The 26,376-nt window shown below is 35.5% G+C and overlaps 2 long non-coding RNA genes across 2 annotated transcripts in view; both read right to left on the bottom strand.

The window, feature by feature from the left end:
• Positions 1-21: 21 nt before the first annotated feature.
• Positions 22-26,376, bottom strand: part of LOC141376480 (uncharacterized) — a 56,722-nt gene continuing 30,367 nt past the window's right edge. Inside the window, exons 2-3 of the long non-coding RNA XR_012386610.1 lie at positions 8,028-8,165; positions 22-2,304 (exon numbers count right to left, since the gene is read on the bottom strand). This is a non-coding gene — a long non-coding RNA (uncharacterized lncRNA). The remainder of the gene's footprint in view (positions 2,305-8,027; positions 8,166-26,376) is intronic.
• Positions 5,756-7,693, bottom strand: LOC141376482 (uncharacterized). The gene is made up of 3 exons (XR_012386613.1): positions 7,504-7,693; positions 6,802-7,378; positions 5,756-5,990 (listed from the first exon to the last, which is right to left on the bottom strand). It is a non-coding gene; the product is annotated as an uncharacterized lncRNA (long non-coding RNA).

The raw sequence follows: 26,376 nt of genomic DNA, 5'->3' as shown, positions 1-26,376 counted from the left end.
AAACATTCATTTATTCAATTTCCTTCGGCTTATTCCCTTTATTCGTCAGGGCTCACCACAGCGGAATGAACCACCAACTTATCCAGCACATTTTTTACAGAGCAGATGCCCAAGACAGTTCTGGAGGGAGTAATAATAGAAGAATAATAATACTGAAGCACTGTGAGCTGAGGCCTTTTTCAATCAGCACAACAAAGATGCTGCTTTGTCCATCAATGCATCTCTTTACTGATGCGCACGCTGAAATTCACTCAGTAAATGTATTTCCTGTGTAGTGTGTGCACATTTTGTCTTATTGGATAAAAAGTTAATCCTACTCATTTGTGCTCATAAGCTTTAGATGCACATTTTCAAAATGTATGCGCATCTTGACATTTCCATTAGCCATGTTTAATGCGATATTCCATGGAATGGTGGATGGACACATAGCTATTGACATATCAGTGGCTGCCATTGCGGCGTTGTTTTTTTGTTCTATTTTTCCTTCTTGTTCTGTTGTCTCAGATCATTCTCATCTTTCATCAGGAGTAAAGCCGATGTCCTTCAGGGAAATAAACACGCTCATCGATGGAGGTCTAGAGAAACAGCCGGCGGCCTGAACATTTGTTCTGTGGCATCTTCATTATTTGCAGGCCATTATGATGCGTCACGCCTCGTCTCCTGTAGGCTTCACTTTCAACAGCCAAGGGTCTTTTGAAGGAGAAGAGCCGGAGAGGGTTCAATCGATCCGCTCCTGCGAGAACATGTGGAAATGGGCTCCTCTTTTATTTAGCAGAGGCCTGTCAGTCATCAAAGACACGGCAGGATCATACGCCAATGTAAATGAAGATCAGGAGTGCTGGGAAGGTGAACTTGTTGGTCCGACTTCTCCATCATTAGTTCCGGTTTTATGTAGGAAAAAAAAAAACGTGGAGCTGAAGAAATAATGGAAATGATATGCACGAGCTTGAAGGCCATGGCAATCGACTTTCACATTCAACATTCATCTTAAGAGACGCTCAAAAGTTCTCATGGTCGCGATATGGAATAGAAAATGTCTTTTTTTCTTTCTTTTTTTTTTACGTGATAAAAGAGCCGTGTGCTTGTCTCACCTTGACAAGGCCATTGTGTGAGAAGAGAAAGCACAGGAATCACAATATTAGATCATTATTATTTTTTGTCAAGCATGAGGAGTCAAGAGTGGGAAAATTACAATTCAGGTTTAACCAAACTGTAATAAGTGTAACTAAACCTAAATTTAATGACCTAAATCTTAACCTCAGTAATAACTGAACCAAAACTACAGTATTAAGTAAATAATGTTTCTGTGTCCAAAATTTTATTAATAACTTCAACAAAGCCAAAATCTCAGCATTGACTTAACCAAAACTTTAGTATTACCCAAACCAGAACTTCAGTGTTACATAAACCAAAACGTTAGTATTAACTAAACCTAAACATCAGTATTAACTAAACCAAAACTTTAGTATTACCTAAACCTAAACATCATTATTAACTAAACCAGAACTTCAGTGTAACCTAAACCAAAACTTTAGTATTAACTAAACCTAAACATCAGTATTAGCTTAACCAAAACTTTAGTATTAATTAAACCTAAACATCATTAACTAAACCAGAACTTCAGTGTAACCTAAACCAAAACGGTAGTATTAACTAAACCTAAACATCAGTATTAACTAAACCAAAACTTTAGTATTAACTAAACCTAAACATCAGTATTGACTAACCAAAACTTTAGTATTAACTAAACCAGAACTTGAGAGTTACCTAAAACAAAACTTTAGTATTAACTAAACCTAAACTTCAGTGTTAACTAAACCAAAACCTCAGCATTAACTAAACCAAAACTTCAGTTTAAACTAAACTAATGTTTCAGTATCATCTATGCCAGTATTTCTGTGTTAACTAAACCAAAACATTATTATTAGCAAAACCAAAACTTCAGCTTTCCATCTGCTTTCCATGCCCTCGCCGGGCATTACCAGATGTTGTCGCTGGTAAGGCAACGCCTGCAGCAGGCGGTGGATCACAAGCCTTTCGACTACCTGGGCAACTTATAGATGATCTACAAGCAGCCAAAGGCAGGCCAGGTCAATTAGAGCTTTGGCCTGCTCTTTGGCTGAGGCGCACTCATCCAGGGGCCACTGCCGTGAGCGGCGCAGCGCACACTTTCCGTTTCGGCTGGGGGAAGCGCTCTCCGTGAGCCGGAGTTGATGACGACCAGTTCCTCGAGCTGACGGTGAATGAGGCCTATCTTTAGCCCCAGGTGCTGGTGGTAAGCGGTGGGAGAGAGAGAGTGGGACCCTACAGAAAGAAACACACCTGATTTTAATTACCTGTGTCACATGTGACCCCTCAATAGCTGCGCTATTGTGCATTTTTTCTTCATACCTTTTCATTTTTCTTTTATTCAGGCATCCTTCATTGATGAACAGAAAAATATGTGATTTTCTTTCTGAACCTGTTAATGGCAAATCTTGAGAAACGATCGGTAATTACATTGAAGTCTTTGTTTTTTCTAATTTAGGTCACTCAAAAAGTAAACATCCATTTATTTTCTTGTCGGCTTAATCCCTTTATTAATCCAGGGTCGCCACCCACAGCATAATGAACCAGCGTAATGATACAGGACATTTTCTAGGAAACACTCATTCACACACACACACTCATACACTACGAACAATTTAGCCTACTGTGGGGGAAACCGGAGCACCAGGAGGAAACCCACGTGAACGCAGGGAGAACATGTAAACTCCACACAGAAAAGCCAACTGAGCCGAGGCTCGAACCAGCGACCTTGCTGTGAGGCGAAAGCACCACCTACTTCGCCACTGCATCACCTAAAGTAAACATGTCACATGTGACCCTTCAATAGCTGCGCATTCTCCACCAGTTGTCGCACTGGAGAGATCACAGTAAACTGACAATGATCAGCTCAGGTACACCTCATGTGCTTTATTCAGTGTTAAATGCTCATAATGTGCGTTTGATTGCCATTTTACATCAAATTTATTGCCATACTACTGAAAGCAGCAGCTCAGATCTGGAAAATAAACAGTTTTAAATTAAACTTTGGAACTAAACACATATCAGTGATTCAGCATCTACATTTAATAACGTTAAAGAGGTTTAATATGTGTTAAATATATTATAAACCTTACCATCTTGTTGGAGTGCAGTGAGTGCACTATTCTGTGCTTCTGAATGGCTGGTTTTAAATTTCTGTCATGTTTCGTCTAGATCAGACAACCATATTGCTAATCACTGCCTATCTCATCAAGTAGCATGTAGTTAAGACACAGGGTTACAATGTAACCTGCTCCCCTAATGTTTACACTCGTAATATCTATATCATTTGCTAATTAATAACCACCTCATGTGGAACTCTGAATCTGCATCTCATTTCAGAGTCTGCTTCTGTCCACTGGAGGTCTCATTTCAGTCACGGACGCATGCTTTGAGAGCCTTCATGACTGACTGAATGAAATACGCTGTTTTCCATGAAGGCAACTCGGGATGCTGTAATATAATTGGCTAAATTGGGGTTAAAAGAACCAAAACAAAGACAGCTGTTCCAGCACATAACGCACATTCAAAGCAGAATATCTGACTTCAGCATTGTTTTTCAGATAAACAAGAATGTTCACCGAGCATGTTTCTGAAATATCTGCACACATATGATGGTATTTCTATGCTTTAGAAGAGTCAAAAACTTACAGCACCTTTAAGGAACAGAAACCCAATTTAAAGCTCTAATTTATTTGTATGCTTCTGGTGGTGTTGTTATTACTGTTTCATGCTTTAAAAACATGGTCGACAGTTTCTATTTTTTTAAACCCTCAAAATTGAACACAAAGATATAAGGAAGTAAAACACGTTTATGATGTTGGCAATTTTTGACTCCGACATAAAACCTGTATACATCCCAGCAGGAACTCCTCTGTTACACAATCTCTATTACGCTGTTTGCATGTATCTGACAGTATTTTAATCAACTTCTTCACTTTCAACATGTTTTTATTATGTTTTTTTTTAATTCAGAGGAGCACACACAGGTCCTGTACATGCGGCAGTAAATGCACCATCAGCACGTTTTACTGTGTTCCTATAGACTGAAGCGATGCGCTGGAGCCTTTCACTGTTATCTGACGGTTTCAGACGCGCTGCTGCTGCTGGCCGAAAGCACACTGAAAATACGTGACAGAGATGAATGTGTGTACTGTACATTTCCATATAGAGCAGAAACTCTCATCTGTCCTGTAATCGACACACAGGCTGCACTGCGCTCTCACAAATCCCAGCCCGCCGCGTGAAAAAAGACAATATCTCTGAGCAAAAGAGAAGAAAACTGCAGAAAAAATCACTCCGCAGTCCTGTTACACAAGCTCTGGAGAAACTGCAAGTGTTTTTGCTGTTTTTTTGTGAGATTTAGTCAGAAGATATACACGTAAAGCATATATCTCTGCTTGCTACAGGCAACAAAATACAGTTGAAGTCAGAATTGTTAGCCCCCCTGAATTATAAGACCACTTGTTTATTATTTCCCCAATTTCAACACATTTCTAATCATAATAGTTTTAATAACTCATCTCTAATAACTGATTTATTTTATCTTTGCCATGATGACAGTAAATAATATTTTATTAGATATTCTTCAAGACACTTCTATACAGCTTAAAGTGACATTTAAAGGCTTAACTAGGTTAATTAGGATAACTAGGCAGGTTAGGGTAATTAGGCAAGTTATTGTATAATGATGATTTGTTCTGTAGATTATAGTGAAAAAATATAGCTTAAAGGGGCTAATAATTTTGTCCCTAAAATGGTGTTTAAAAAATTAAGAACTGCTTTTATTCTAGCCGAAATAAAACAAATAAGACTTTCTGCAGAAGAAAAAATATTATTATACATACTGTGAACATTTCCTTGCTCTGATAAACATTATTTGGGAAATATTTAAAAAAGAAGAAAAAATTAAAGGGGGCTTATAATTCTGACTTCAACTAAAAGATATCTATATGGTGCAGCTTTTTTATTATGTACTTTGATATAATCTAATCTTAATTTAATTTCTGTATTTTTATCTGGCAGGAAACAGTTGAATCAACTCAATTATCCTGCTGAAAATAAAAGTATACTGTTTAAAGAAAATATTTTACAGTGGTCTGCTGGAGATTTTGGTTGCCAGTGAGACTGTAAATTTACAGTAAATTAGTAATTATGATTGTGCTGTGGGTGAGGCAGTGGCGCAGTAGGTTGTGCTGTCGCCTCACAGCAAGAAGGTTGCTGGTTCAAACCACGGCTCATTTGCAGTTTCTGTGTGGAGTTTGCATGTTCTCCCTGCGGTTTCCTCTGGGTGCTCCGGTTTCCCCCACAGTCCAAAGACATGTGGTACAGGTGAATTGGGTAGGCTAAATTGTCTGTAGTGTATGAGTGTGTGTGTGGATGTTTCCCAGAGATGGGTTGCAGCTGGATGGGCATACGCTGTGTAAAAACTTGCTGGATGAGTTGGCGGTTCATTCCGCTGTGGCGACCCCGGATTAATAAAGGGACAAGAAAATGAATGAATGAATGATTGTGCTGTACAAATACTGCAGTTTACAGTCTTACGGTCAAAATATTTTAACGATATCTATATGGTGCAGTTTTTTTTATTATGTACTTCGATATAATCTAATCCTAATTTAATTAATGTATTTTTATCTGACAAGAAAGAGTTGAATTAACCCTCTACCGCACGCAAAAAAAAAAACATAATGGCTTAACTTGAAGTGCTGTAAAAACATTTTTGGAAAAAAATCTTATTTTAAGGTGCTTTATAATATGTTGTCGTATGGCAACAACGCTCAACAGTGGATCTAACTTAGAAATTTCACATTTAAAACTTTCCTTACAATGAATAATTTTTTCGTTTGAAATAATTGAATTGGTGTTGCAGCATTATGAGCTTTAACACAGAACTTATAAATAACACCATATATTTCAGGGTTCTGCCACTGGTCTTGTAAATTCTTGTTTTGGTGGCAGAGCTTGGACACTAGTTCTGTCTTGTCCTGTTTCTGTCATTGTGTGTCTCTATGTGCGCTCGCCGTCGGGAGTGTATGCAGAATGTGCGCGCTCTTGTATGCTCTTGTACTCGTGTTTGTTTTCATCTGTCTGCAGCGTTGTGTTTCATTCCCAGTGTCTCAGTCTAGTTGGTTTCGGTTTTGCTGCGCTGGGACGAAACATGCACGCTGCGTGTGTGAGTGCACGGTGAGTGCTTTCATTCATCGAGTACTTGTGTCTTGCGTTCAGTCTTCTGTTGGTAATGTGTTTAGCACGTGGTGCATGTTTACATGCACCATGTGCTTGTGTTATGAACACACGGTTAATGAGTTCTCTCATTGGCTGCGTGTTCTAGTCTTGTTTTATGTGAGCGCATGGCTTGTGTTGTCTCTTTGTGTCATGTGCTCTCCCGTCTATTGTCTAGTCCCACCCTCCTTGTTAACCCATTATTAGTTAATTATGTTCATCTGTTTGTTTGTTAATTTCCTACAGTTTATAAACCCCTCATGTCTGCTGTCCTGTGCCAGTTCGTCATCACATGTCGTCATTTGAAGTCTTGTCCTGTCGTGTTTCCAGTCCTGATCCTTGCCAGCCTGCCCTGCCCAGTCCCATTTGTTTTGTTAATGTTTTCCCCCTCGTAGTTTATTTTGCATTTTATTTGATTTTTTATTATTTAATAAATTTCCCATTTCCCTGGACTTGAGTCCTCGCTCCTTTTTCCCCATTTCCCCTCACCAACCCTGACATTATACATACTTTACCACAACTCATATTCCAACAGTTATTTTTATTTTATTCTTTTTTTGCTGAATATTATTGAAAACAATCATTATATTGTATTATCATGAATACAACATACAGTAAATATAAATATTTTCTCCAGTAAATATTATAACAAATAAATAACAAGTCTAGTATATCCAGATGCATCAGAATAATGTAGCTACTAGCCAACAATGTTTATATATTAAACTATATACTATACTATGCCTGTCTTATCTGCATCTGAGCTAACTTACCTGAGCTGTCTCTATCAAATGTCCAGTCTGCATCATTCTCATGGTCACTAAAACCCATCTCATCCTCACTTTCATTTGCAGGAAGAGCCAGTTCTGTCCTTTTCTTCTTTAAATTACCATAGAGCATGGTGGTGCTCGCTAATACACTGTTCCCTGTATTGATATCTATTCAAAAGTAGTATCGCCATTAAAACTAGATTTTATCCATGATGCAAATGCCATTAACACATGACTAATCAACATTATATTACTAGCATCCATGTTGTTATTGTTACAACTTAAAAGTTCACTGCTGGCCTTGCTAGCTAGCTAACCTATTGCAATATTGCATGTTCCACTATTGCACAGTGTTGCCATTCGGTAACACACATTGAATCGATTTACAAAAAACTAATTGATTTTAAAAGAATTGAGTTGTGAATATGTCATCATAACTTACTGGAGGTGATGTTTCAGATTTTATTGTGGATCTGTCATCCTTTAATCGTTTGTTTTTATTGACGTTTACATTTGCTTTTAGCAACTACTCACAATAAACGCCAGTCTGTCAGAAATCGCGCTAAAGAAAAACACATGTCATGTGACTTAACCAAAGCACATCATTGGCTACTCTAAGGTCTTCTCTTTCCAATAAAAACAAAACAAAACATGTTGGTCTTAAAGAAAGAGTGGCAGGGAAATGAACATAAGTATCATGTTGTCATATGGTTATGCCGTGCAGTAGAGGGTTACTCAGTTATCCTGCTGAAAATAAAACCAAGCCTAAAGTATAGTTTAAAACAATTGCTGTACATTTTACAGTTACTTACAGGGGAATTTGGTTGCCAGTAAGACTGTAGATTAATATTTACAATTGTACTGTACAAATAATGCAGAGTTTACAGTCTTGACAGGCAACCAAATATTTGAAAGATATCTATATGGTGCAGTTTTTTCTTTAATATGTACGTTGATATACACTACCTGACAAAAGTCTTGTTGTCGATCTCAGTTGTAAGAGCAGCAAATAACTTGATTTCTCGTTGATCATTAGGAAAAGTGTCAGAAGGTGGATTTCTCTGCTGAATCATCTGTTGAGCTGCATCCCAATCATCACCAGTACTGCAGAAGACCAACTGGAACCCGCATGGAGCCAAGATTCTCACAGAAATCAGTCAAGTTTGGTGAAGGAAAAGTCATGGTTTGGGGTTACATTCAGTATGGGGGTGTACGAGAGATCTGCAACAGCCTGAGATATCAAGACATTTGTGCTGCTCATTACATTACAAACCACAGGAGAGGGACAATTCTCCAGCAGGATAGCGCTCCTTCTCATACTTCAGACTCCACATCAAAGCTCCTGAAAGGTGCTCTAGGACTGGCCAGCCCAGTCACCAGACATAAACATTATTGAGCATGTCTGGGGTAGGATGAAGGAGGAGGCATTGAAGATGAACCAAGTTGGAGCACTCACTCTGGTCCCCCAGGCTCTGCGAATGGTTGGGGAAATTGCGAATTGCATCAAAAAATAAACCATTACAATTGGTTTAAGCCTGGCAATGAAAATTCGGGACATTGCAACCTGCAAAACCTGGGAACTTAAAAGAAAAAGAGCCTTTTTATTGTGCATCTGGATGTAATGTTTTAAAATAATACACGGCGGCTCAGAGAGTTAGAGACAAGATGAGCTAACTAGTAGTAGTGAGAGCGTCCAAGGTCGCTGCAATGGCCCCTTTAAATACAAGATCAATGTAGCGAATTTTGACGTCAAAATTCGCCACATTAATCTCGTATTTAAAGGGGCCGTTGCAGCATATCAGTTACATTCCTGCATAAAAGATACTTTCTAGAGTGAAAATGTTGCGCTCTTATCAAATTCATGTAACAATGGACGATCATGTTGCGGGTGCTGTGGCTTTGCTCCACTTAATTATCCAATGTCTCCATATGTCTGAAATATCTTGAAGCAGTGATCCTGTTTTGTACTGTCGCATAAGATTCACGCTTTTTTTTAAGGATAAATATCTATAACATTAATGCACATCAGTAACTCGTCAGTAACTAATTTAACGTATTTTCCTGTAAGAAAACATTGGAAATAATTGGAAATCCGGCGACCGTAATAATCAAGCCGTTGGGAACAACTGTGGTCAGAACCAAAGTTCAGAGGTCTGTGTTCTCTGGACTCCTCTAAAGCGGTGGACTTCTTCATTCTGATTGCTTGCCGCCGAACCGCATCACAGCTCATTACCATAAAGTTTACTTAATTTCAACTCTCTTCGACGGCCACACCGGCAAGATTGCGCTGCTCCTCAACACTTATCGCTGCTGGCTTTCAATGGCTTCCGGCTACTTTGACACTTTCGCGGCTTTCGGTGTGAACGTACGGTTACACTTGTCAGATACTACGTGATGACGTCACTGATATGCAAATTAGTGCGTGATGTCATCTTGCAGCATTTAGCTACTTTTCAGGCAGGCTTTAGCTACTTTTCATTGGAAATAGTTGGCAACACTGAAAAGAATGAGTTAGTTACGCTCTAGAAAGTGCATCAGCGACCACATTGTCCACTCCTTTCTTGTGTCGAATCTCAATATTGTAGTTTTGAACAATAAAGCCCACCACATCAGCCTTTGATTCTGGTTATACGTTCACAAGAAAGTGAGAGGATTGAGAGTGAGATGCAGCTTTAAAATACAGTAACATATCACATAACTGTCAAACAGTTCATATTACAGTTAAATACTGTGCAATTGACCAAAATCGCATGCAAATAGACTTTCTGTGAGAGTGAAGAAGCAGGAGAGCGTCATCTCTGCAGCTCTGCGTGTGGGCGAAATCATAACCCAGTTTAATTTACTGCTAACGCTATGTTTGCATGACTAAAACTCTTCTCTTGTGATTGTGTTGCACCCCCGGTCTACTGTATGCTTTGTGAATGTGAAGTGAGCGCACTTATCTGATCTAAACAGAACACTGCTTGTACATCGCCATTGTCCAGCGTGTTTATCCACAATGCATCAATTGAATAACTGCGTCTGCTACATATGAAGCCGTCACAGAGCTCTGATAAAGCTCCTGACGCTGTTTTTAATGCAGTCGGTGTCACCGGAGGCTTCGGAAAATATATTTCTCATATCTCATATTGCATTTCTGACAACTCCCCTGAGCTGAGGGCCGTGACCTGATTTGTTTGTTCATGTTTTCTAATGCATGGCTGTGCTTAGCCGTTCAGCTCAGTGTCAGAGCTGGATAGATGGAGCAGAGAAAAACCTGACCCACAGCCTGAACGTCACGCAAATGCATTCAAAATACACTTCATTGAACATGGACATATAGGGCTCTATCATACACCCGGCGCAATGTGGCGCAAGGCGCGGCGCAATAGTCTTTTGCTACTTTCAGCTCGGCGCAAGGAACATTTTGAGATGTTGCGCCACACTGTTTAAATAACAAATGCATTTGCGTTGATATGTGCGCCCATAGGCGTTCTGGTCTAAAAAAGCAGGTGTGTTTGGCGCGTTGCTATTTTGAGAAACTGTAAATAGTCTGTTCTTTAGACCAGAACAAAGTCGGTCTATTGTCTTGCGCAAAATGCGCCTGGCTTACACACTACACACAAGATGCAGAGCAAATCGCAAATATCTTTAAATATGAAAAATATATAATATATTAAGGATATATATATATATATATATATATATATATATATATATATATATATATATATATATATTCAGCCCTGGAGTTTCAAGCCTTGGACCGGCCCATCTCAGTTCACAACTGACTATTAAAATAAGGTCATTTCCAATTCAGTTTCTAAGGACACTTTCACGTCATTTTTCACGTCATTTTTCTGCTTTAGAACTTCAAATTTCCAACAACCCTAACAATATTATATGTCTTAACAATAAAAAAATAAAAAATAATTTTTCAGATGAGGTTCGAACACGGATCAGCCGTGTCATATTTTAACGTGCTGACCACTGGACCACAGTGGCGCTGTTGATCTAATGTGGCTGGAATGACAAACAAATATGGCACTATGTCAGATTTATTAATGTAGTGAATCATCTGATTTTCATTGAGCAGGTGTATTATTAATCAATATTAATTATTCGAATTCTTACATTCACTAAGGTGCCGCTGTTTAGAGTCGAATGATGATAGTTACATCATTAATAATTTGCAGGCTGCATTTTGTTTACGGGGCTGCGAGAAAAAAAATAAAAAGAGCGGAGCTGCGGCAAAATAATGAATAAAAACAGTGAGGCTATGGTCAAATAAATAAATAAATGAAAAAAAGTGCAACTGCTGAGAGTGCAAGCAGCTAGGGACACCGGCCCTCGTGGCCAAAAAACGGACCGGCCCACCGGGAATTCTCCCGGTTCTCCTGATTAGCCAATCCGGGCCTGTATATATATATATATATATATATATATATATATATATATATATATATATATATATATATATATATATATATATATATATGTATGTGTATATATATATATATATATATATATATATATATATATATATATATATATATATATATATATATATATAGGATATAAATATAAATTATTAAAATATTACAAAACATATCAATTTCTAGCCTACATGAATTTAAAAATCACTGCCTTCATACTTTCTTCATCTTGGGAGGCTTTTTCAGTTTATTCAATTTGCTTTTGTATAATGTTATCATTATTAGCAGTATTATTTATTATATCCATATTTATATTTGTTTTATTAAAAACAAGCTTAGATTTTTCCACCTGTCAGGTTTTAGACCATATGGGGCACAGCATGTGTATTTGGAAATAACTCAGTATTTTGAACACACTTTGTTATTATTGTGCATTTATTAGTTGCTGGAAATTAGAACTGAATTTAGAAATAGTTTTGAAACGAATCTTTTGGCTTAACAAACGAAATTAATTATTTATAGGCTAATTAATGTTTGTGTGGGAAGGTTTCCTTATCCACGAGAGCAAAAGCGAAAGTGAACTTACTTTACGTCATGTGCGCTTATGGCGCGACGCAGCTGACTCTTAAAGGGAATGGGAGAGGAGACTCTGATTGGTTTATTCTCAAAACACACCTATAACTCATTAAGAAAATAAACTCAATCCTTTTAGACTATGCGCCACAGCGCAAAGCGGATTTTCCCGTCCTTAAATTAGCAAAAATGCGTCCTGACACGCCCTGAAAGCATTTGCGCCTGGCGTTTGCACTCATGGACTGTCAAAATAGAGCCCGTAGACATCACCTATTTACTATATAACTGCAGGTTAAAAGCTATTAGTTACTGTAGCGAATTAGCTCAAGGTTAAACTTCCCGCGCATTCTCCACCATAATAATGTAGCGCAGAGCTATTCAATTGGCGGCACGCGTGCCGAACCCGGCCCCCGAGGCAACTTGTTCCGGCCCTCCAAATAGTGTGACTAAGACATGAAAAATAAATTGAGTTCAGTCGAAAAACGGCCGCTATAGCTATAAAGTGACATGCGTCTGTTCAATACAGCGTGAGCTGCAGAGGCTGCGCAGAGCGCGAGTTACCACACGCAAGTGGTGCAGACAGCCGACAACATTTGGATATGTTTTGTAGAAAATGCCTTTTGTACAATGCACTGTAATCATTAATAGGGATGCAACGATTAGCTGATTTCACTATCAACTGCCGTTTAATTCGTCACAGTTAATGAATTGTTAAGGCTTCTCTAAGCTGCATTTCTGTTGCACGGAAACGTTATGACAAGTTGTCACGTGTGCTAGCTTAAAGTTCCAAGTAGGCTATGTACATTGAGGCTAATACACACGCTCACCGGATTAACTACAGCAGCGGCCGTTCCCATATCATGTCTTTTCCGCTTGCAAGTTTGTTATTGCTATTGTAAGAATGACAATATGTGCGCACAAGCGGAGCAATGTTTTATTATTAAAGACGAATTATTATTAAAATGATTATGTATGCAGGAAACCAGATGGCAAACAGTTTATCTAAATAGCTACTTAGCTAATATAAAGCTTGAATTTACATTAGACATGATAACCGTGAAACCATGATTATTCTTCCGACTATATAATCGTACAACCAAAATCTATAATGTTGCATCCCTAATTGTTTCGCAGTTCATAACACAACATATGAATGTGCCTGAATGTAGAATCCTACTTCAGCAATGCACTGCTTTTGTTGTGCGAAATACAATATTTTAAATGTTTGTAAAAATAAAAATCAGTTGGACAATGCAGTGATATGATGTTGTTTTAAAATACAATATATTCACTAGTGATGTGCGATACCACTGGTTTCCTATCCGATCCGATACCAAGTAAAATAAAGGCGAGTATCGCCGATACTTTGCCCAAAATTACTGTTTGGGAAATTAAAGTAACAAGTAATGTACTAAAAAGTGTCACTTTATACTGAATACGAGACATATTATAAGTTATTCTTGTTTATTGATAAATAATTATCACACAAAAATAGAACCAAATTACATATTTATTGGCAGCATCTGAGCATATAAAAAAACGCCTGCCTGAACATCTTAACATAAAACAATACACGTTCACACCTTTTGGTTTAGTGACATGTTAATTCGGTCCCCTTGAAGATTTTTCACCTTTTTCCGTTGCTTTATCATTGTCACAAAAACCCAAGACCCCAAAATACAGCCACATCGCTGCACTTTCTCCCACTGTACCTGGATAGTGCCTACCTGCTACACCTAAGGACACTGTGAGCGTTGTCTGTGTCGCCCTGGCAGCACCTGTGCCTCTCCCTTCCTCCTCTTCTGACCGCCTAGTCATAATGTAGTCATATTCTGTGTTGTGATTTATATGTAGATGTTTGATTAGGTTTGTGGTATTACCACAGTACCTCGCTATTGTGTTACACGTGTCACAAACTGCATCGTTTGAGTTTATGGAAGTAGCTCCACACAAAACTTTTGGATTTTTTTTTAAAGAAGGTCGGGGGAATCCCTTATTATGGTGGGCATATCCCTTATTTTCACATATCAATTTTGACAGGAAAGGTTCAAGCCTTTCTCTGGCCTGAGGTCTCTGGGGTTTCTGCTTTCTTGGAGGTTTCTCTGCTTAGGTCTCTTTCTTTGTCGTAGGTTTCTCTTTTTGTCTTGACTTGCTTGGGGCGGTGGCCTTGGGCACAAGCTTTATAAGGATAGTTTGTATCCTCCCTCCAGGGCCAAGTTGACCAATCAGAAATCAACTTCCCTGAGACCTGTTTTATGGCCCTTTGTTCTGAAGTATAGTGATTTGCTTAGGTATTTTGATGTAAACCGAGGCAGAAATGTTCAAGTTTCTTAAACTAATGTTAATATGTTGCACTCGTGTTGACATAAAATGTAAACATTCGTTCCAAATTAGCTTTAAAACGACTTCAAACATGAGCTGTTTATGAGCTTGTTTAGCTTCGGTAGAGTTAAACATTGATTGCAGAAGTATTAAAACCATAATATTAACACAGGAGCAAGGGAAACCATGCAAAGCACATGATTACACATAAAGAGAGAATAAAAGTTTACATTAAAACATCAGTCTTAAGCAAGGAGCTTATAGAAGTTCTGACCAGGTCTCTGTTCAGTGCTGTGGGCACATTCCTTTGGGTCATAAATACCTTGAAATCAGATTACAACTGACCATTCAGGCCGTACTCACACTAGGTACAGTTGCCTCGAACCGGGCCAAAGCACGCTTGCCCACCCTCCCGTCTCCCCCGACGGCCCACACTCACACCACAATCGGGCCTCGGCACGCTTACATCATCGCTGCTGCGCTGTTCAGTGAGAAGCGCTCTCAGCAGCACAGTGGAGATTTCTCTAGTTATATCGTGTCAGTCGTTTGTTATATAGTGACATGCAGTCAAATATTTCGCCAAACAGTCCTTAGGGATGCGGTGACACGCAGTCAGATATTTCGCTGAACAGATCCGCCACTTTTGGCGCTCATAAACGATCATAAAGCTCTCGTGCTGCAGGAATGAGGAGGTCTGCTGAAGGCGCGCAGCTGTCGTGCAGTGAGAAGTTTGCGAATTTAATAAGCTACGGCAGTTTGCGTTCACTGAACAGTAAGAATGATTAATAAATCCATATGAAACACTCCCTTAAAAGTCGTGTCTCGCTTTCAGTTTCGGGCTTTGGTGCATTTTGCACTCACACTACAAGTGTACCTCGCTCAGACCCACCTCTTTCAACCGGGCCAGGGCCGGCCAAGTGAACCGTGCTTGAGCCTGATTCAGCGCACTCACACTTCTCAAACGATCCGGGAAACGGGCCTGGGCACGGTACGGATGGCATAGTGTGAGTAGGCCCTCAGTCTTTTCTGGGCAGAAGTTGGTGATGTGTTGGCTGACGCATTAGTTGAATGGAAGCAAAATAATGAAGTGTCTGATCGGCCATATTGGTTACAGATACTATTTAATTAGTTATTAGTAACTAATAAATTTATGATAACTGATAATAATCTTAATGTTTCAGATTTTGATTGTAAGGCAATAATGTGCACCTTTTGTAAAGCTGTGTTTTTCTGTCTGGATGAGTCTACGCTGAACACCCAGACTCTCATTTCCCCAGACCCAATAGTCATTTCATTGAACTGCTGGAAAATCTGCTTTGTTTTCCTGCATACAGCTGTCAGTGAAAAGAACTCAATGTTCGGTCGCTTGAGATATATTCCTTTAAACGAGACGACAGGGATTTTTTTGCTGTAAGGTTAAATTGTAAGTGATTCATTTGTTTCTAAATGTTGAAAATGCATTCAGAATTGTACAGACTGATTTTTAGGAGCTCATCACAACACTTTTCCCCATTTTTCTTGAAGCCTGTTCTTGTATAATGCAAGCATCAGTTAATTTATGGGAACGCAATGTTCCTGATTAAATTTCATGCAAACTTGTGGAGGTTCAGTACAGTACCATACAGTAGAGCCTGTAGCATGAAGATTTAATAATCCCCTGAGAAAGCACTGAAGACTGTGTCCCAATTCCATTCCTCTTTGTAATTACAGTTGGATTGCTAAGATTGAAAACACATCCTTAAGGGAGAGAGCGTAATTACTTTACATTTGTTTGTAGCTTTAGGTGTGTCCAGTACTGTATGTACAAAAACAGTGAGACGGGGACATGCACTCATTTGCATTTAATCGGGAGTGCAGGAGTTTGCAGGACTGTGTTTTGAAGATAAATATAATGTATAATTAATTTAAATAATGATTAATTAATATTAGCAATATTAGTAAATCTGTAAAAAATTAGAAAAATCATTGCATTAATAGGAAAAAATCTTTCACGTTTCATAATACTGACTTTTTATTCTGACTTTCAATCCAGTAGTTTTGACTTTACATTTCACAGTTCTTGCTAATTTTACGTCTCAGAAATCTGACTTTGAGTCTCACATTTCTGACTTGAGGTCTCGCAAATTTAACTTTTCTTCTTTAAATTGTAACTTTACATCTTAAAATTTTGATCTTTCATCATTCATTGTTACGTTACGTCTCACATTTCTGACTTCACATCTCCCAAATAACAGTTTATATATTATATATTGCAACTCTCACTTTACATCTCGTTTCTGAGAAAAAGCTTAACTTATTTCTGTTAAAGAAATCTTGATATTCTGACTTCACATCTCGAAATTCTGCTTTTACATCTCGTTATTCTGACTTCACATCTTAATATTCTGACTTTACATCTAAAAATTCTGACTTTACATCTCAATATTCTGACTTTACATCTCAATATTCTGACTTTACATCTCAATATTCTGACTTCACATCTCGATATTCTGACTTTACATCTCAATATTCTGACTTTACATCTCAATATTCTGACTTCACATCTCGATATTCTGACTTTACATCTCAATATTCTGACTTTACATCTCAATATTCTGACTTTACATCTCAATATTCTGACTTTACATCTCAATATTCTGACTTCACATCTCAATATTCTGACTTTACATCTCAATATTCTGATTTCACATCTCAATATTCTGACTTCACATCTCAATATTCTGACTTCACATCTCAATATTCTGACTTTACATCTCAATATTCTGATTTCACATCTCAATATTCTGACTTCACATCTCGATATTCTGACTTTACATCTCGATATTCTGACTTTACATCCCAATATTCTGACTTTACATCTCAATATTCTGACTTCACATCTCAATATTCTAACTTCACATCTCAATATTCTGACTTTACATCTCAATATTCTGACTTCACATCTCAATATTCTGACTTTACATCTCAATTTTCTGACTTTACATCTCAATATTCTGACTTTACATCTCAATATTCTGACTTTACATCTCAATATTCTGACTTTACATCTCAATATTCTGACTTCACATCTTAATATTCTGACTTTACATCTAGAAATTCTGACTTTACATCTCAATATTCTGACTTCACATCTCAATATTCTGACTTTACATCTCAATATTCTGACTTTACATCTAGAAATTCTGACTTTACATCTCAATATTCTGACTTCACATGTCAATATTCTGACTTTACATCTCAATATTCTGACTTTACATCTAGAAATTCTGACTTTACATCTCGATATTCTGACTTCACATCTCAATATTCTGACTTCACATCTCAATATTCTGACTTCACATCTCAATATTCTGACTTTACATATCACTATTCTGACTTTACATCTCAAAATTTTGACTTTATATCTTGATATTCTGACTTTACATCTAGAAATTCTGACTTTACATCTCAATATTCTGACGTTAAATCTCAAAATTTTGACTTTACATCTTGATATTCTGACTTTACATCTCGATATTCTGACTTTACATCTAGAAATTCTGACTTTACATCTCAATATTCTGACATTACATCTCGAAATTTTTACTTTACATCTCAATATTCGGACTTTACATCTCGAAATTCTCACTTTAAATGTCGAAATTCTCGCTTTACATCTTAAAATTCTGACTTTACACCTTAATATTCTGACCTTACATCTCAAAATTTTGGCTTTATGTCTCGTTATTCTGACTTTACATCTCCCAATTCTGACTTTACATCTCAATATTCTGACTTTACATCTCGATATTCTGACTTTACATTTCAAAATTCTGACTTTACATTTGATATTCTGATTTTACATCTCGATATTCTGACTATACATCTCAATATTCTAACTTTACATCTCCATATTCAGAACATTACATCTCCAAATTCTGACTTTACATTTTGATTTTCTGACTTTACATCTCAATATTCTGATTTTACATCTCCGAATTCTGACGTTACATCTCGATATTCTCACTTTGCCTCTCGATATTCTGACGTTACATCTCGATATTCTCACTTTGCCTCTCGATATTCTGACGTTACACTTTGAAATTGTGACTTTCCCAGTCCAAAATTCTAAGAAAAAGAAAACAAAATGTATAATTCAGTCCACTTCCAGAAAAGCACATTGATATGAGCATGAGCGAGTGATAACCTGAATAATAAACTCTTTTTGTGTGTGTGATTTGTGTGGTGTTCATTGTTTGAGGCTCAGAGGACTGAAGTGTAGAGAATGAACACACACTCGCTCAGTCAGCGCTGTATGGCACCACGCTACACTATACAGTAATTAGGCATCAAGGGAATATTTGTGGGACCGAGATAAGATGATGGATCCTTCTGCTATTAATCTTGAAAACCCTTCAACCTCCCCGAGAGCCAAAACGTGCTTCTCTTTGAGGAATAAACTCACATGAACATCTCGTACTAACCAGTTAACATGAGGAAGACAGATCCGTATAGTATTTAAAGATTAAGACGCCCTGCAGATTATGGGAAGGTGTAAGGTCCACTCAGTCAGACAATGACGGTGTCTATTGGTGGACGAAGGTTCACTGCATATTCGGTCTTTCTAGTGCACAATGTTGATTTACATTAAACTTAACTCATATCTGACTCCAATTTTAGTATGAGGTGGCTTAGAATATTAATATATTTATCCTCGTTTTATCTTACTACATTTATAAAGCATTGATAAAGTTATTTAGTTTCCTTTCACATTACGTTTATTTTACATTTACATTAAGATTATGATTGAATATTCTCTCAGATTCATTATTGTATGTTATTCTTGTTCATTCGGATTCCTATAACATCCTAAATCTTGTACTGGCAGAGTATACAATCTCTCAAGCACAAGCATGTCAGTCTTGGTCACTAAAGAGTGGCGATTGACCGCCATCCTAGTAAGGCAGAACCCTACTAACTCAGATTAGGATATTTTTTATGCGGTCCCCATAGAGCTGCTACAGTATCTCCTAAATCAGACAGAGCTATTTAGTCATGTAATAATCATTACTATAGAATTAAGCAGACCAGTCGTACTTAAACTATTAGTACCTTTGAGTAATCACTATACTATCCAAATAGTATTTAAGTTTAACAGATGAAGGTCTTTCCCCTTAGATAACCTTTTACAGTCTAAGTATACATGAATTAATGCCAATGTGTTAGTCGGATCTCTAAAAACATCGTATAGCGTGCCACGCTGCTCACTCTACCGTGATTTAGTCCGTTACTAACCTGTAATGGGGCTTGTGGTGCTATAGACTTAACGTAATCTACTAGAGATAATAACACCAACTACATTCAGTCAATTCATAAACGATCACTAAAACACATCAAATTCTCAGAGATAAATCCAAGATTAAAAGATGCAGACCTGACTTTAAAATATACAGTGTGGAACATGAAAGTTCCAGGCTATGGACTGATCTGGATAACAGAATTGCGTCGAGCATTTAGAAACTTTCCCTGTAGTAAATCCAAGAATCCCAGCCGGTACTTGAACCAGTGAACTTCTTGCTATGATGCGATCATGCTACCCACTGCGCCACCGTGCTGCCCCTAAATAAAATTAAATAATAATAAATCATATAAAAGTTTTTTTTTTTTTTTTTTCCGAAATAATAAGTCAAAATTAAGTGAGTTTTTTCTTGAAACAAGCAAAATAATCTTAATAATAATAAATAATAATATTAAATAATAGTAAGAAATGTTAAATAATCTAATAAAAATATTCCTTTTATTTAAAAAATAAAGTCAAAGTTAATTATTGTTGCCTTAAACAAGGAAAATAATTAATATAATAATAAATAATATAAATAATAATAATAATAATAAATTCTAAATAATCCTAATAAGAAAATATTTTATTTCTATTTCAGAAATCTAATAAAAAATAATGTTTTATTTCAGAAATAGAAAGTCAAAATTAAGTGAGTTTTTCCTAAAAACAAGGAAAATAATTTGTATAATAATAAATAATAAAAATAATAATAATACATTCTAAATAATCTTAATAAGACAATGATGTTTTTTATTTCAGAAATCTAATGAAAACTATTGTTTTTATTTCAGAAGTAAAAAGTCAAAATTAAGTGAGTTTTTCCTAAAAACAAGGTAAATAATTTGTATAAGAATAAATAATAATAATAATAATAAATTCTTAATAATCCTAATAAGACAATATTGTTTTTTTATTTCAGAAATCTAATAAAAATATTAATTTTATTTCAGAAATAAAAAGTCAAAATTAAGTGTTTTTTCCAAAAACAAGCAAAATAATCTAACAATAATAAATAATAATAATAAATTCTAAATAATCCTAATAAAAAAATATTTTATTTCTATTTCAGAAATCTAATAAAAAATAATGTTTTATTTTAGAAATAAAAAGTCAAAATTAAGTGTTTTTTTCCAAAAACAAGCAAAATACTCTAACAATAATAAATAATAATAATAATAAATTCTAAATAATCCTAATAAGAAAATATTTTATTTCTATTTCAGAAATCTAATAAAAAATAATGTTTTATTTCTGAAATAAAAAGTCAAAATTAAGTGGGTTTTTTTCCTAAAACAAGCAAAATAATCTAACAATATTAAATAATGTAAAAAATACTAATAATTATTATCAATTTTAAATAATCTCATGCAAATATTGTTTACAAGCAAAATAATATTATTAATATGAATAAATATTGATAATAAATTCTAAATAATCTAATAAAATACTGTTTTTATTTCAGAAATAACAAGTCAAATTTAAGTGTTTTTCCTTAAAACAAACAAAATAATCAAAATAACAATAATAAATCATATTAATAAATAATAAAATAATAAACTCTGAAAAAATCTAATAAAGATATTGTTTACAAGCCAGGTAATCTAAATAATAACAATAATAATCAATTGTAAATAATTTAATCAAATATGTTGTTTTTATTTCAGAAATAAGAAGAGTTTTTCCTTAAAACAAGCTAAATAATCTAAATAATAAATAATATAAACATTATTTTACTTACTCCGCTGGCAAATAATATGAGAAAAAACTTAATTGCAAATATTATTTGCTATGCTAGTCTATAAAAAGATTTAGATATTTAACTGAAGTAAGATTTTTATTTTGCAGTGTACCTAAAAGCTTTTTATTATTATTTATTCATTTATTTATTATTATTTTTTATTTGTATATGTTATATTTTTCAGATTATGTTATATTTTAAGTAGTTAAATGTATTAGCTTTTTAATTTTACTATTAACATTTAAATTAATAAATTATCCAACATTAATAATCATCTATATTTGTTTGTGGCAAACATTTTTCTACTCTGACATGTTGTCACAGTGCATTATGGCAATATAATACAGTGTTAGTAATGATGTTCCACAATGATGAAATTTTCTTATCAGACATCTTTCTGTTTGCTTTGTAAGGCAGCTTTGGCACAATCTACATTGCATTAAGTGTTTACAAAATAAAGACTGTACTTGAAATATGTCTGTACCATTATTCATTTTAATCATTTAAATAAGTGCTTCATTTTAGCACTAAACAAATTTATTTATGTTATTATAAAAGATTTAATTTCAGTTGCAAGAGATAGAGTTTTAATAGTGTGGTTAAATACTAATCTCACTGATATTTTACTAAAATGTACATTTTTATATTATTATTACTTTTGATATTATTAATAAAATACACACACATTACTATATATATATAGTATTTTTATTATCAATAATAATTATTTAAATCTTGTTTGAGTTGAAGTTATTTATTTGGATCTCTTTTTTTGCCTATTTAGGTTAGGTTTCAGCCATGGATTCAGCCCCAGTGGATTATGGGATTGCATGTTTTGCTTCAGTTTTTCATCATTTCTGTCTCCCACCTATAAACCGTCTCCTGGTCTCCACCAGCAGTGAATGCCAATCAGAGGTTTGAGTTGAGTTGTTTTTTGGTTGTTTTTTAATTACCAGTATAAAATGAGTTCTCTTTTTTTGTTTCAGTTTTGTCATTTTAGTCGCCTCCTTTAACTTATTTCATTGAGATAATATTTAACAATGCGATAGGATTAATTTGATTTGCAAAACAGAAATTGACTCTGTAAAATTAATCATTTCTCATTATTTTGAAATTCTCGCTATTAGTGGTGCAAAAAAGTACATTATTATTTTTATTATTTAATTTTATTTTTATTTAATTTTGTTTTATTTTTAAATTATTTATTTATTTATTTTAGTTTTTGTTATTTTTTATTTTAATTTAATTATTTTATTTTTATTAAATGTAATTGTTATTTGATTTTATTCGATTTTTTCATTAATTCATTTTCTTTTCGGTTTAGTGCCTTTATAAATCTGGGGTCACCACAGCGGAATGAAGTTTAGTTTTATTTTATTACATTTTGTTATTTTAATGTAATTTGTTTATTTTTATTCATTATTATTTTTTATGATTATTTTAATTAAATTTAATTATTTTATTTTTATTATTATTACTATTGTAGACTTGTTATTTGATTAGATTTTTCATTAGATTCATTTTATGAATTATGAGTGTGGAGTTTGCATGTTCTCCCCGTGTTGGCATGGGTTTCTTCCAGGTGCTAAGATTTCCCTCACAGTCCAAACACATGCGCTATAGGAGAATTGGGTAAGCTAAATTGTCCATTGTGTGTGTGTGTGCGCATGTGTGTGTGTGTGTGTGTGTGTGTGTGTGTGTGTGTGTGTGTGTGTGTGTGTGTGAATGAGTGTGTGTGTGTGTGAATGAGTGTGTATGGATGTTTTCCAGTTGGAAGGGCTTCAGCTGCGTAAAACATATGCTTTATTTAATTTTTTTAAATTAATTAAATTATTATTTTAATGTAATTTAATTGTTATTTTATTTTATTTTTTGTTTTTATATTTGTTTTATGTTTTATTTTATTATTATTTTAATTTACATAAAATATTTAATTTATTATTATTATATTAATTTCATTTAATTGTTATATGATTTTATTTTATTTTTATTACATTTTTTAAATACATTAATAAATAAATTTTTAAAATTTATTATTTTATTTTGTTTAATTTTACTTATTTTTTATTTTATTTTATTTCATTGTTTTGTATTTATTTTATTGTTTTATTTTGTGTTGATTTAATTACATTTTTAATTTAATTAGATTTTATTATTATTATTTTAATTTAATTGTTATTTTATTTATTTTTTATTTTTGCAAGCTGCTCTGCTCGTTGTTGGTAACAGTAGTGTATCAAACTAAAAGCTGCTCTGAAAACAAAACATTTTTATTAATTTATTTACTATTATTATTATTTTTTTTTTACCAGTGTTAGACTTTAAATCCCTGTTGCATCTGCCATTGTCATATCTGCTCATGCCAGCTCTGTATATTCATTGTGTATCCAGCTGTGCTTTAGTTTGACGCCTCAGCCTTGATATTTCTGTTGTTTTATTCATGTATTCAGAATAAGTCACCGCAGACGATCCGCTAAGGTTAAAACCTGTCCCCGAACCCATAATCTGCTCCATATTAAACACCCAGTCAAAGCGTGACCCGCATCATAGGAAGCAATTATTATTTCACAGCAAGTCTTCATCACCACTTTGGGAGATGTTGTTGTTTTGGCTTTTTTTTAAATGCTAAGTGTTTTTAGTAGCTATCAAGGATATGGGAGAATAAAACGCCACTGATCAACTACTAATTAATAAGATGAACAACACGGTTAAAGGTCAGAGCTCACATCAATAAGAAGCTGCTAATAAAGACAACTTAAAGGCGCAGAATGGTTACATTTTCACAACCCCAAAAACTCCTACACTCTCCTCGAGGTATCACTCTCAACCGCCAACTTATTCAGCACATGTTTTACACAGGGGATGCTCTTCCAGCCACATCCCAGTACTGGGAAACACTCACACACTCTTGCATTCACACACATACACTACGGCCAATTCAGCTTATTCAATTCACCTATACCACATGTGTTTGGACTGTGGGGAAAACCCACGCCAACAAGTGGAGAACATGCAAACTCCACACAGAAATACCAACTGGTCCAATCAGGGCTCGAACCAGCGATCTTCTTGCTGTGAGGCGATCATGCTACCCACTGCAGCACCATGACACCCCATGTTAGCAACCAGCTACCTTAAAAAAATATTGTAAATTCAACAAACTGTTTTTTTTTTCAATCCTTAAGACTAACATACTGATACTAACATCCAAAAAGCGTTATTTTCATTTCACCGCGTCTATAATTGCAGCTTTTTAATTATTATAAACTTCTGAGCACCAGTGTATTTATGAGCCTACTCAGAGACCCATCAGGCGGCGTTAAATATTACATTTCTGCTAAATGGATGTGAAAATAGAGTGGTGTTGAAAGCTAAAGCAGACGAAATGCTCGACAACACGTCTTCACAGAAAGAAAAAGAGTTCACGCACCTCCATTATTCTGTTTACATGCTGGCTCTGAATGAGCCATAATTGGAGAGGAAGAGACGCAAACTGGCTGGAAAAATGAAGTTCATAGTCTTAAACATGAGGACGTGAGCAGATATGTGAAGCGTGAGACTTTTAGCAGTTTTCTAGGGGTGAGACAGACGTTTCACACACGCACACAAGAACAAAACAAAAATGCAGCATGTCTAAGAGTGACGCGTGGGAGAGATGAAGACCATTATTTTTTGGCTAGTTAGTACAGTTGGTCAAAGAGTTGAAAAGAAATGAATCGTCCACCTGTTTCTGTTTTAGCTTGTGAGAAGATAAGTGAGCCGTTCAAGTGTTTTACATGCAAGTAAGTTCACTGTATCTGCATTTAACTATATCTAATAATAACGGGTGAGGCTTCTAAACAAATTCATTTGTTATAGTTGTTGTCATTTAAATATGTAAATATAAACAATTAATCATGATTATTTGCGATTAAATTGCATCCGAGATTAAAGTTAGTATTTCGATTATATGCTAGTAAGTTCATTTGCATTTCATTCATTTATTAATTTTCTTTTCGGCTTAGTCCCTTTATTAATCCGGGGTCACCACAGCGGAATAAACCGCCAACTTATCCAGCACATGATTCACGCAGCGGATACCCATCTAGCTGCAACCCATCTCTGGGAAACACTCATACACTATGGACAATTAAGTTTGTATCCAATTCCCCTGTACCGCATGTCTTTGGGCTGTGGGGGAAACCGGAGCACCCGGAGGAAACCCACGCGAATGCAGGGAGAACATGCAAACTCCACACAAAAACGCCAACTGAGCCGAGGCTCAAACCAGTGACCCAGCGACCTTCTTGCTGGGAGGCGACAGCACTACCTACTGCGCCACTGCTTCGCCTATTTTGCATAAATTGTTTCTTTAAATGTTTATTGAATGCTATATTTGCCAACGGGAGTTCATGAGAGATGCAGTTTAATCCGTCCAATGAGTGAAAGAGAACAAAATGGTTGCTTCCTAAAGAACTGGACTGGAGACAAATATAAAACAGTAAGATGTACTTTTGTGCATTGAGAGAAGCCATTGTGGTCTATTTTCTTTTGCACCTCGGAAGATGAAGACGAAATGCAATGAACGCAACGCGATGGCTTCGTGAGACGATCTTTACTATTATATATCAATAATTACGCGTGTTTTTGTCTTATCAATGAAAAGTTAAAGCGTCTCATTTTTTGCGCATAAGCTTTATGTGCACATTTTCAAAAGTTTTGCGCATCTTGACATTTCCATTAAGCTTTTTTTAATGCAATATTCCAAAATCAAAATAGGTGGTTGCACATCTATACCCTCAGACTCCATCACATTAGCAGCTAATTAAGATCCGAGTGATTTCCTGAGGGAAGTGTGCTCTACTTCCTCATCTTCCCAAAGCTCGTGATTCCCACATTAATCCCCGGACCCCCGAGACCACTTCTATCGATCTGCGTTTTCGAGTTTTTATCTCATGTAGGAAGTGA

This window comes from Danio rerio, chromosome 10, assembly GCF_049306965.1.
Source record: "Danio rerio strain Tuebingen ecotype United States chromosome 10, GRCz12tu, whole genome shotgun sequence".
In the NCBI taxonomy this organism is placed as follows: Eukaryota; Metazoa; Chordata; class Actinopteri; order Cypriniformes; family Danionidae; genus Danio; species Danio rerio.
Note: the sequence above shows the minus strand (reverse complement) of the source record. Positions and strands in the feature narration are given on the sequence as shown.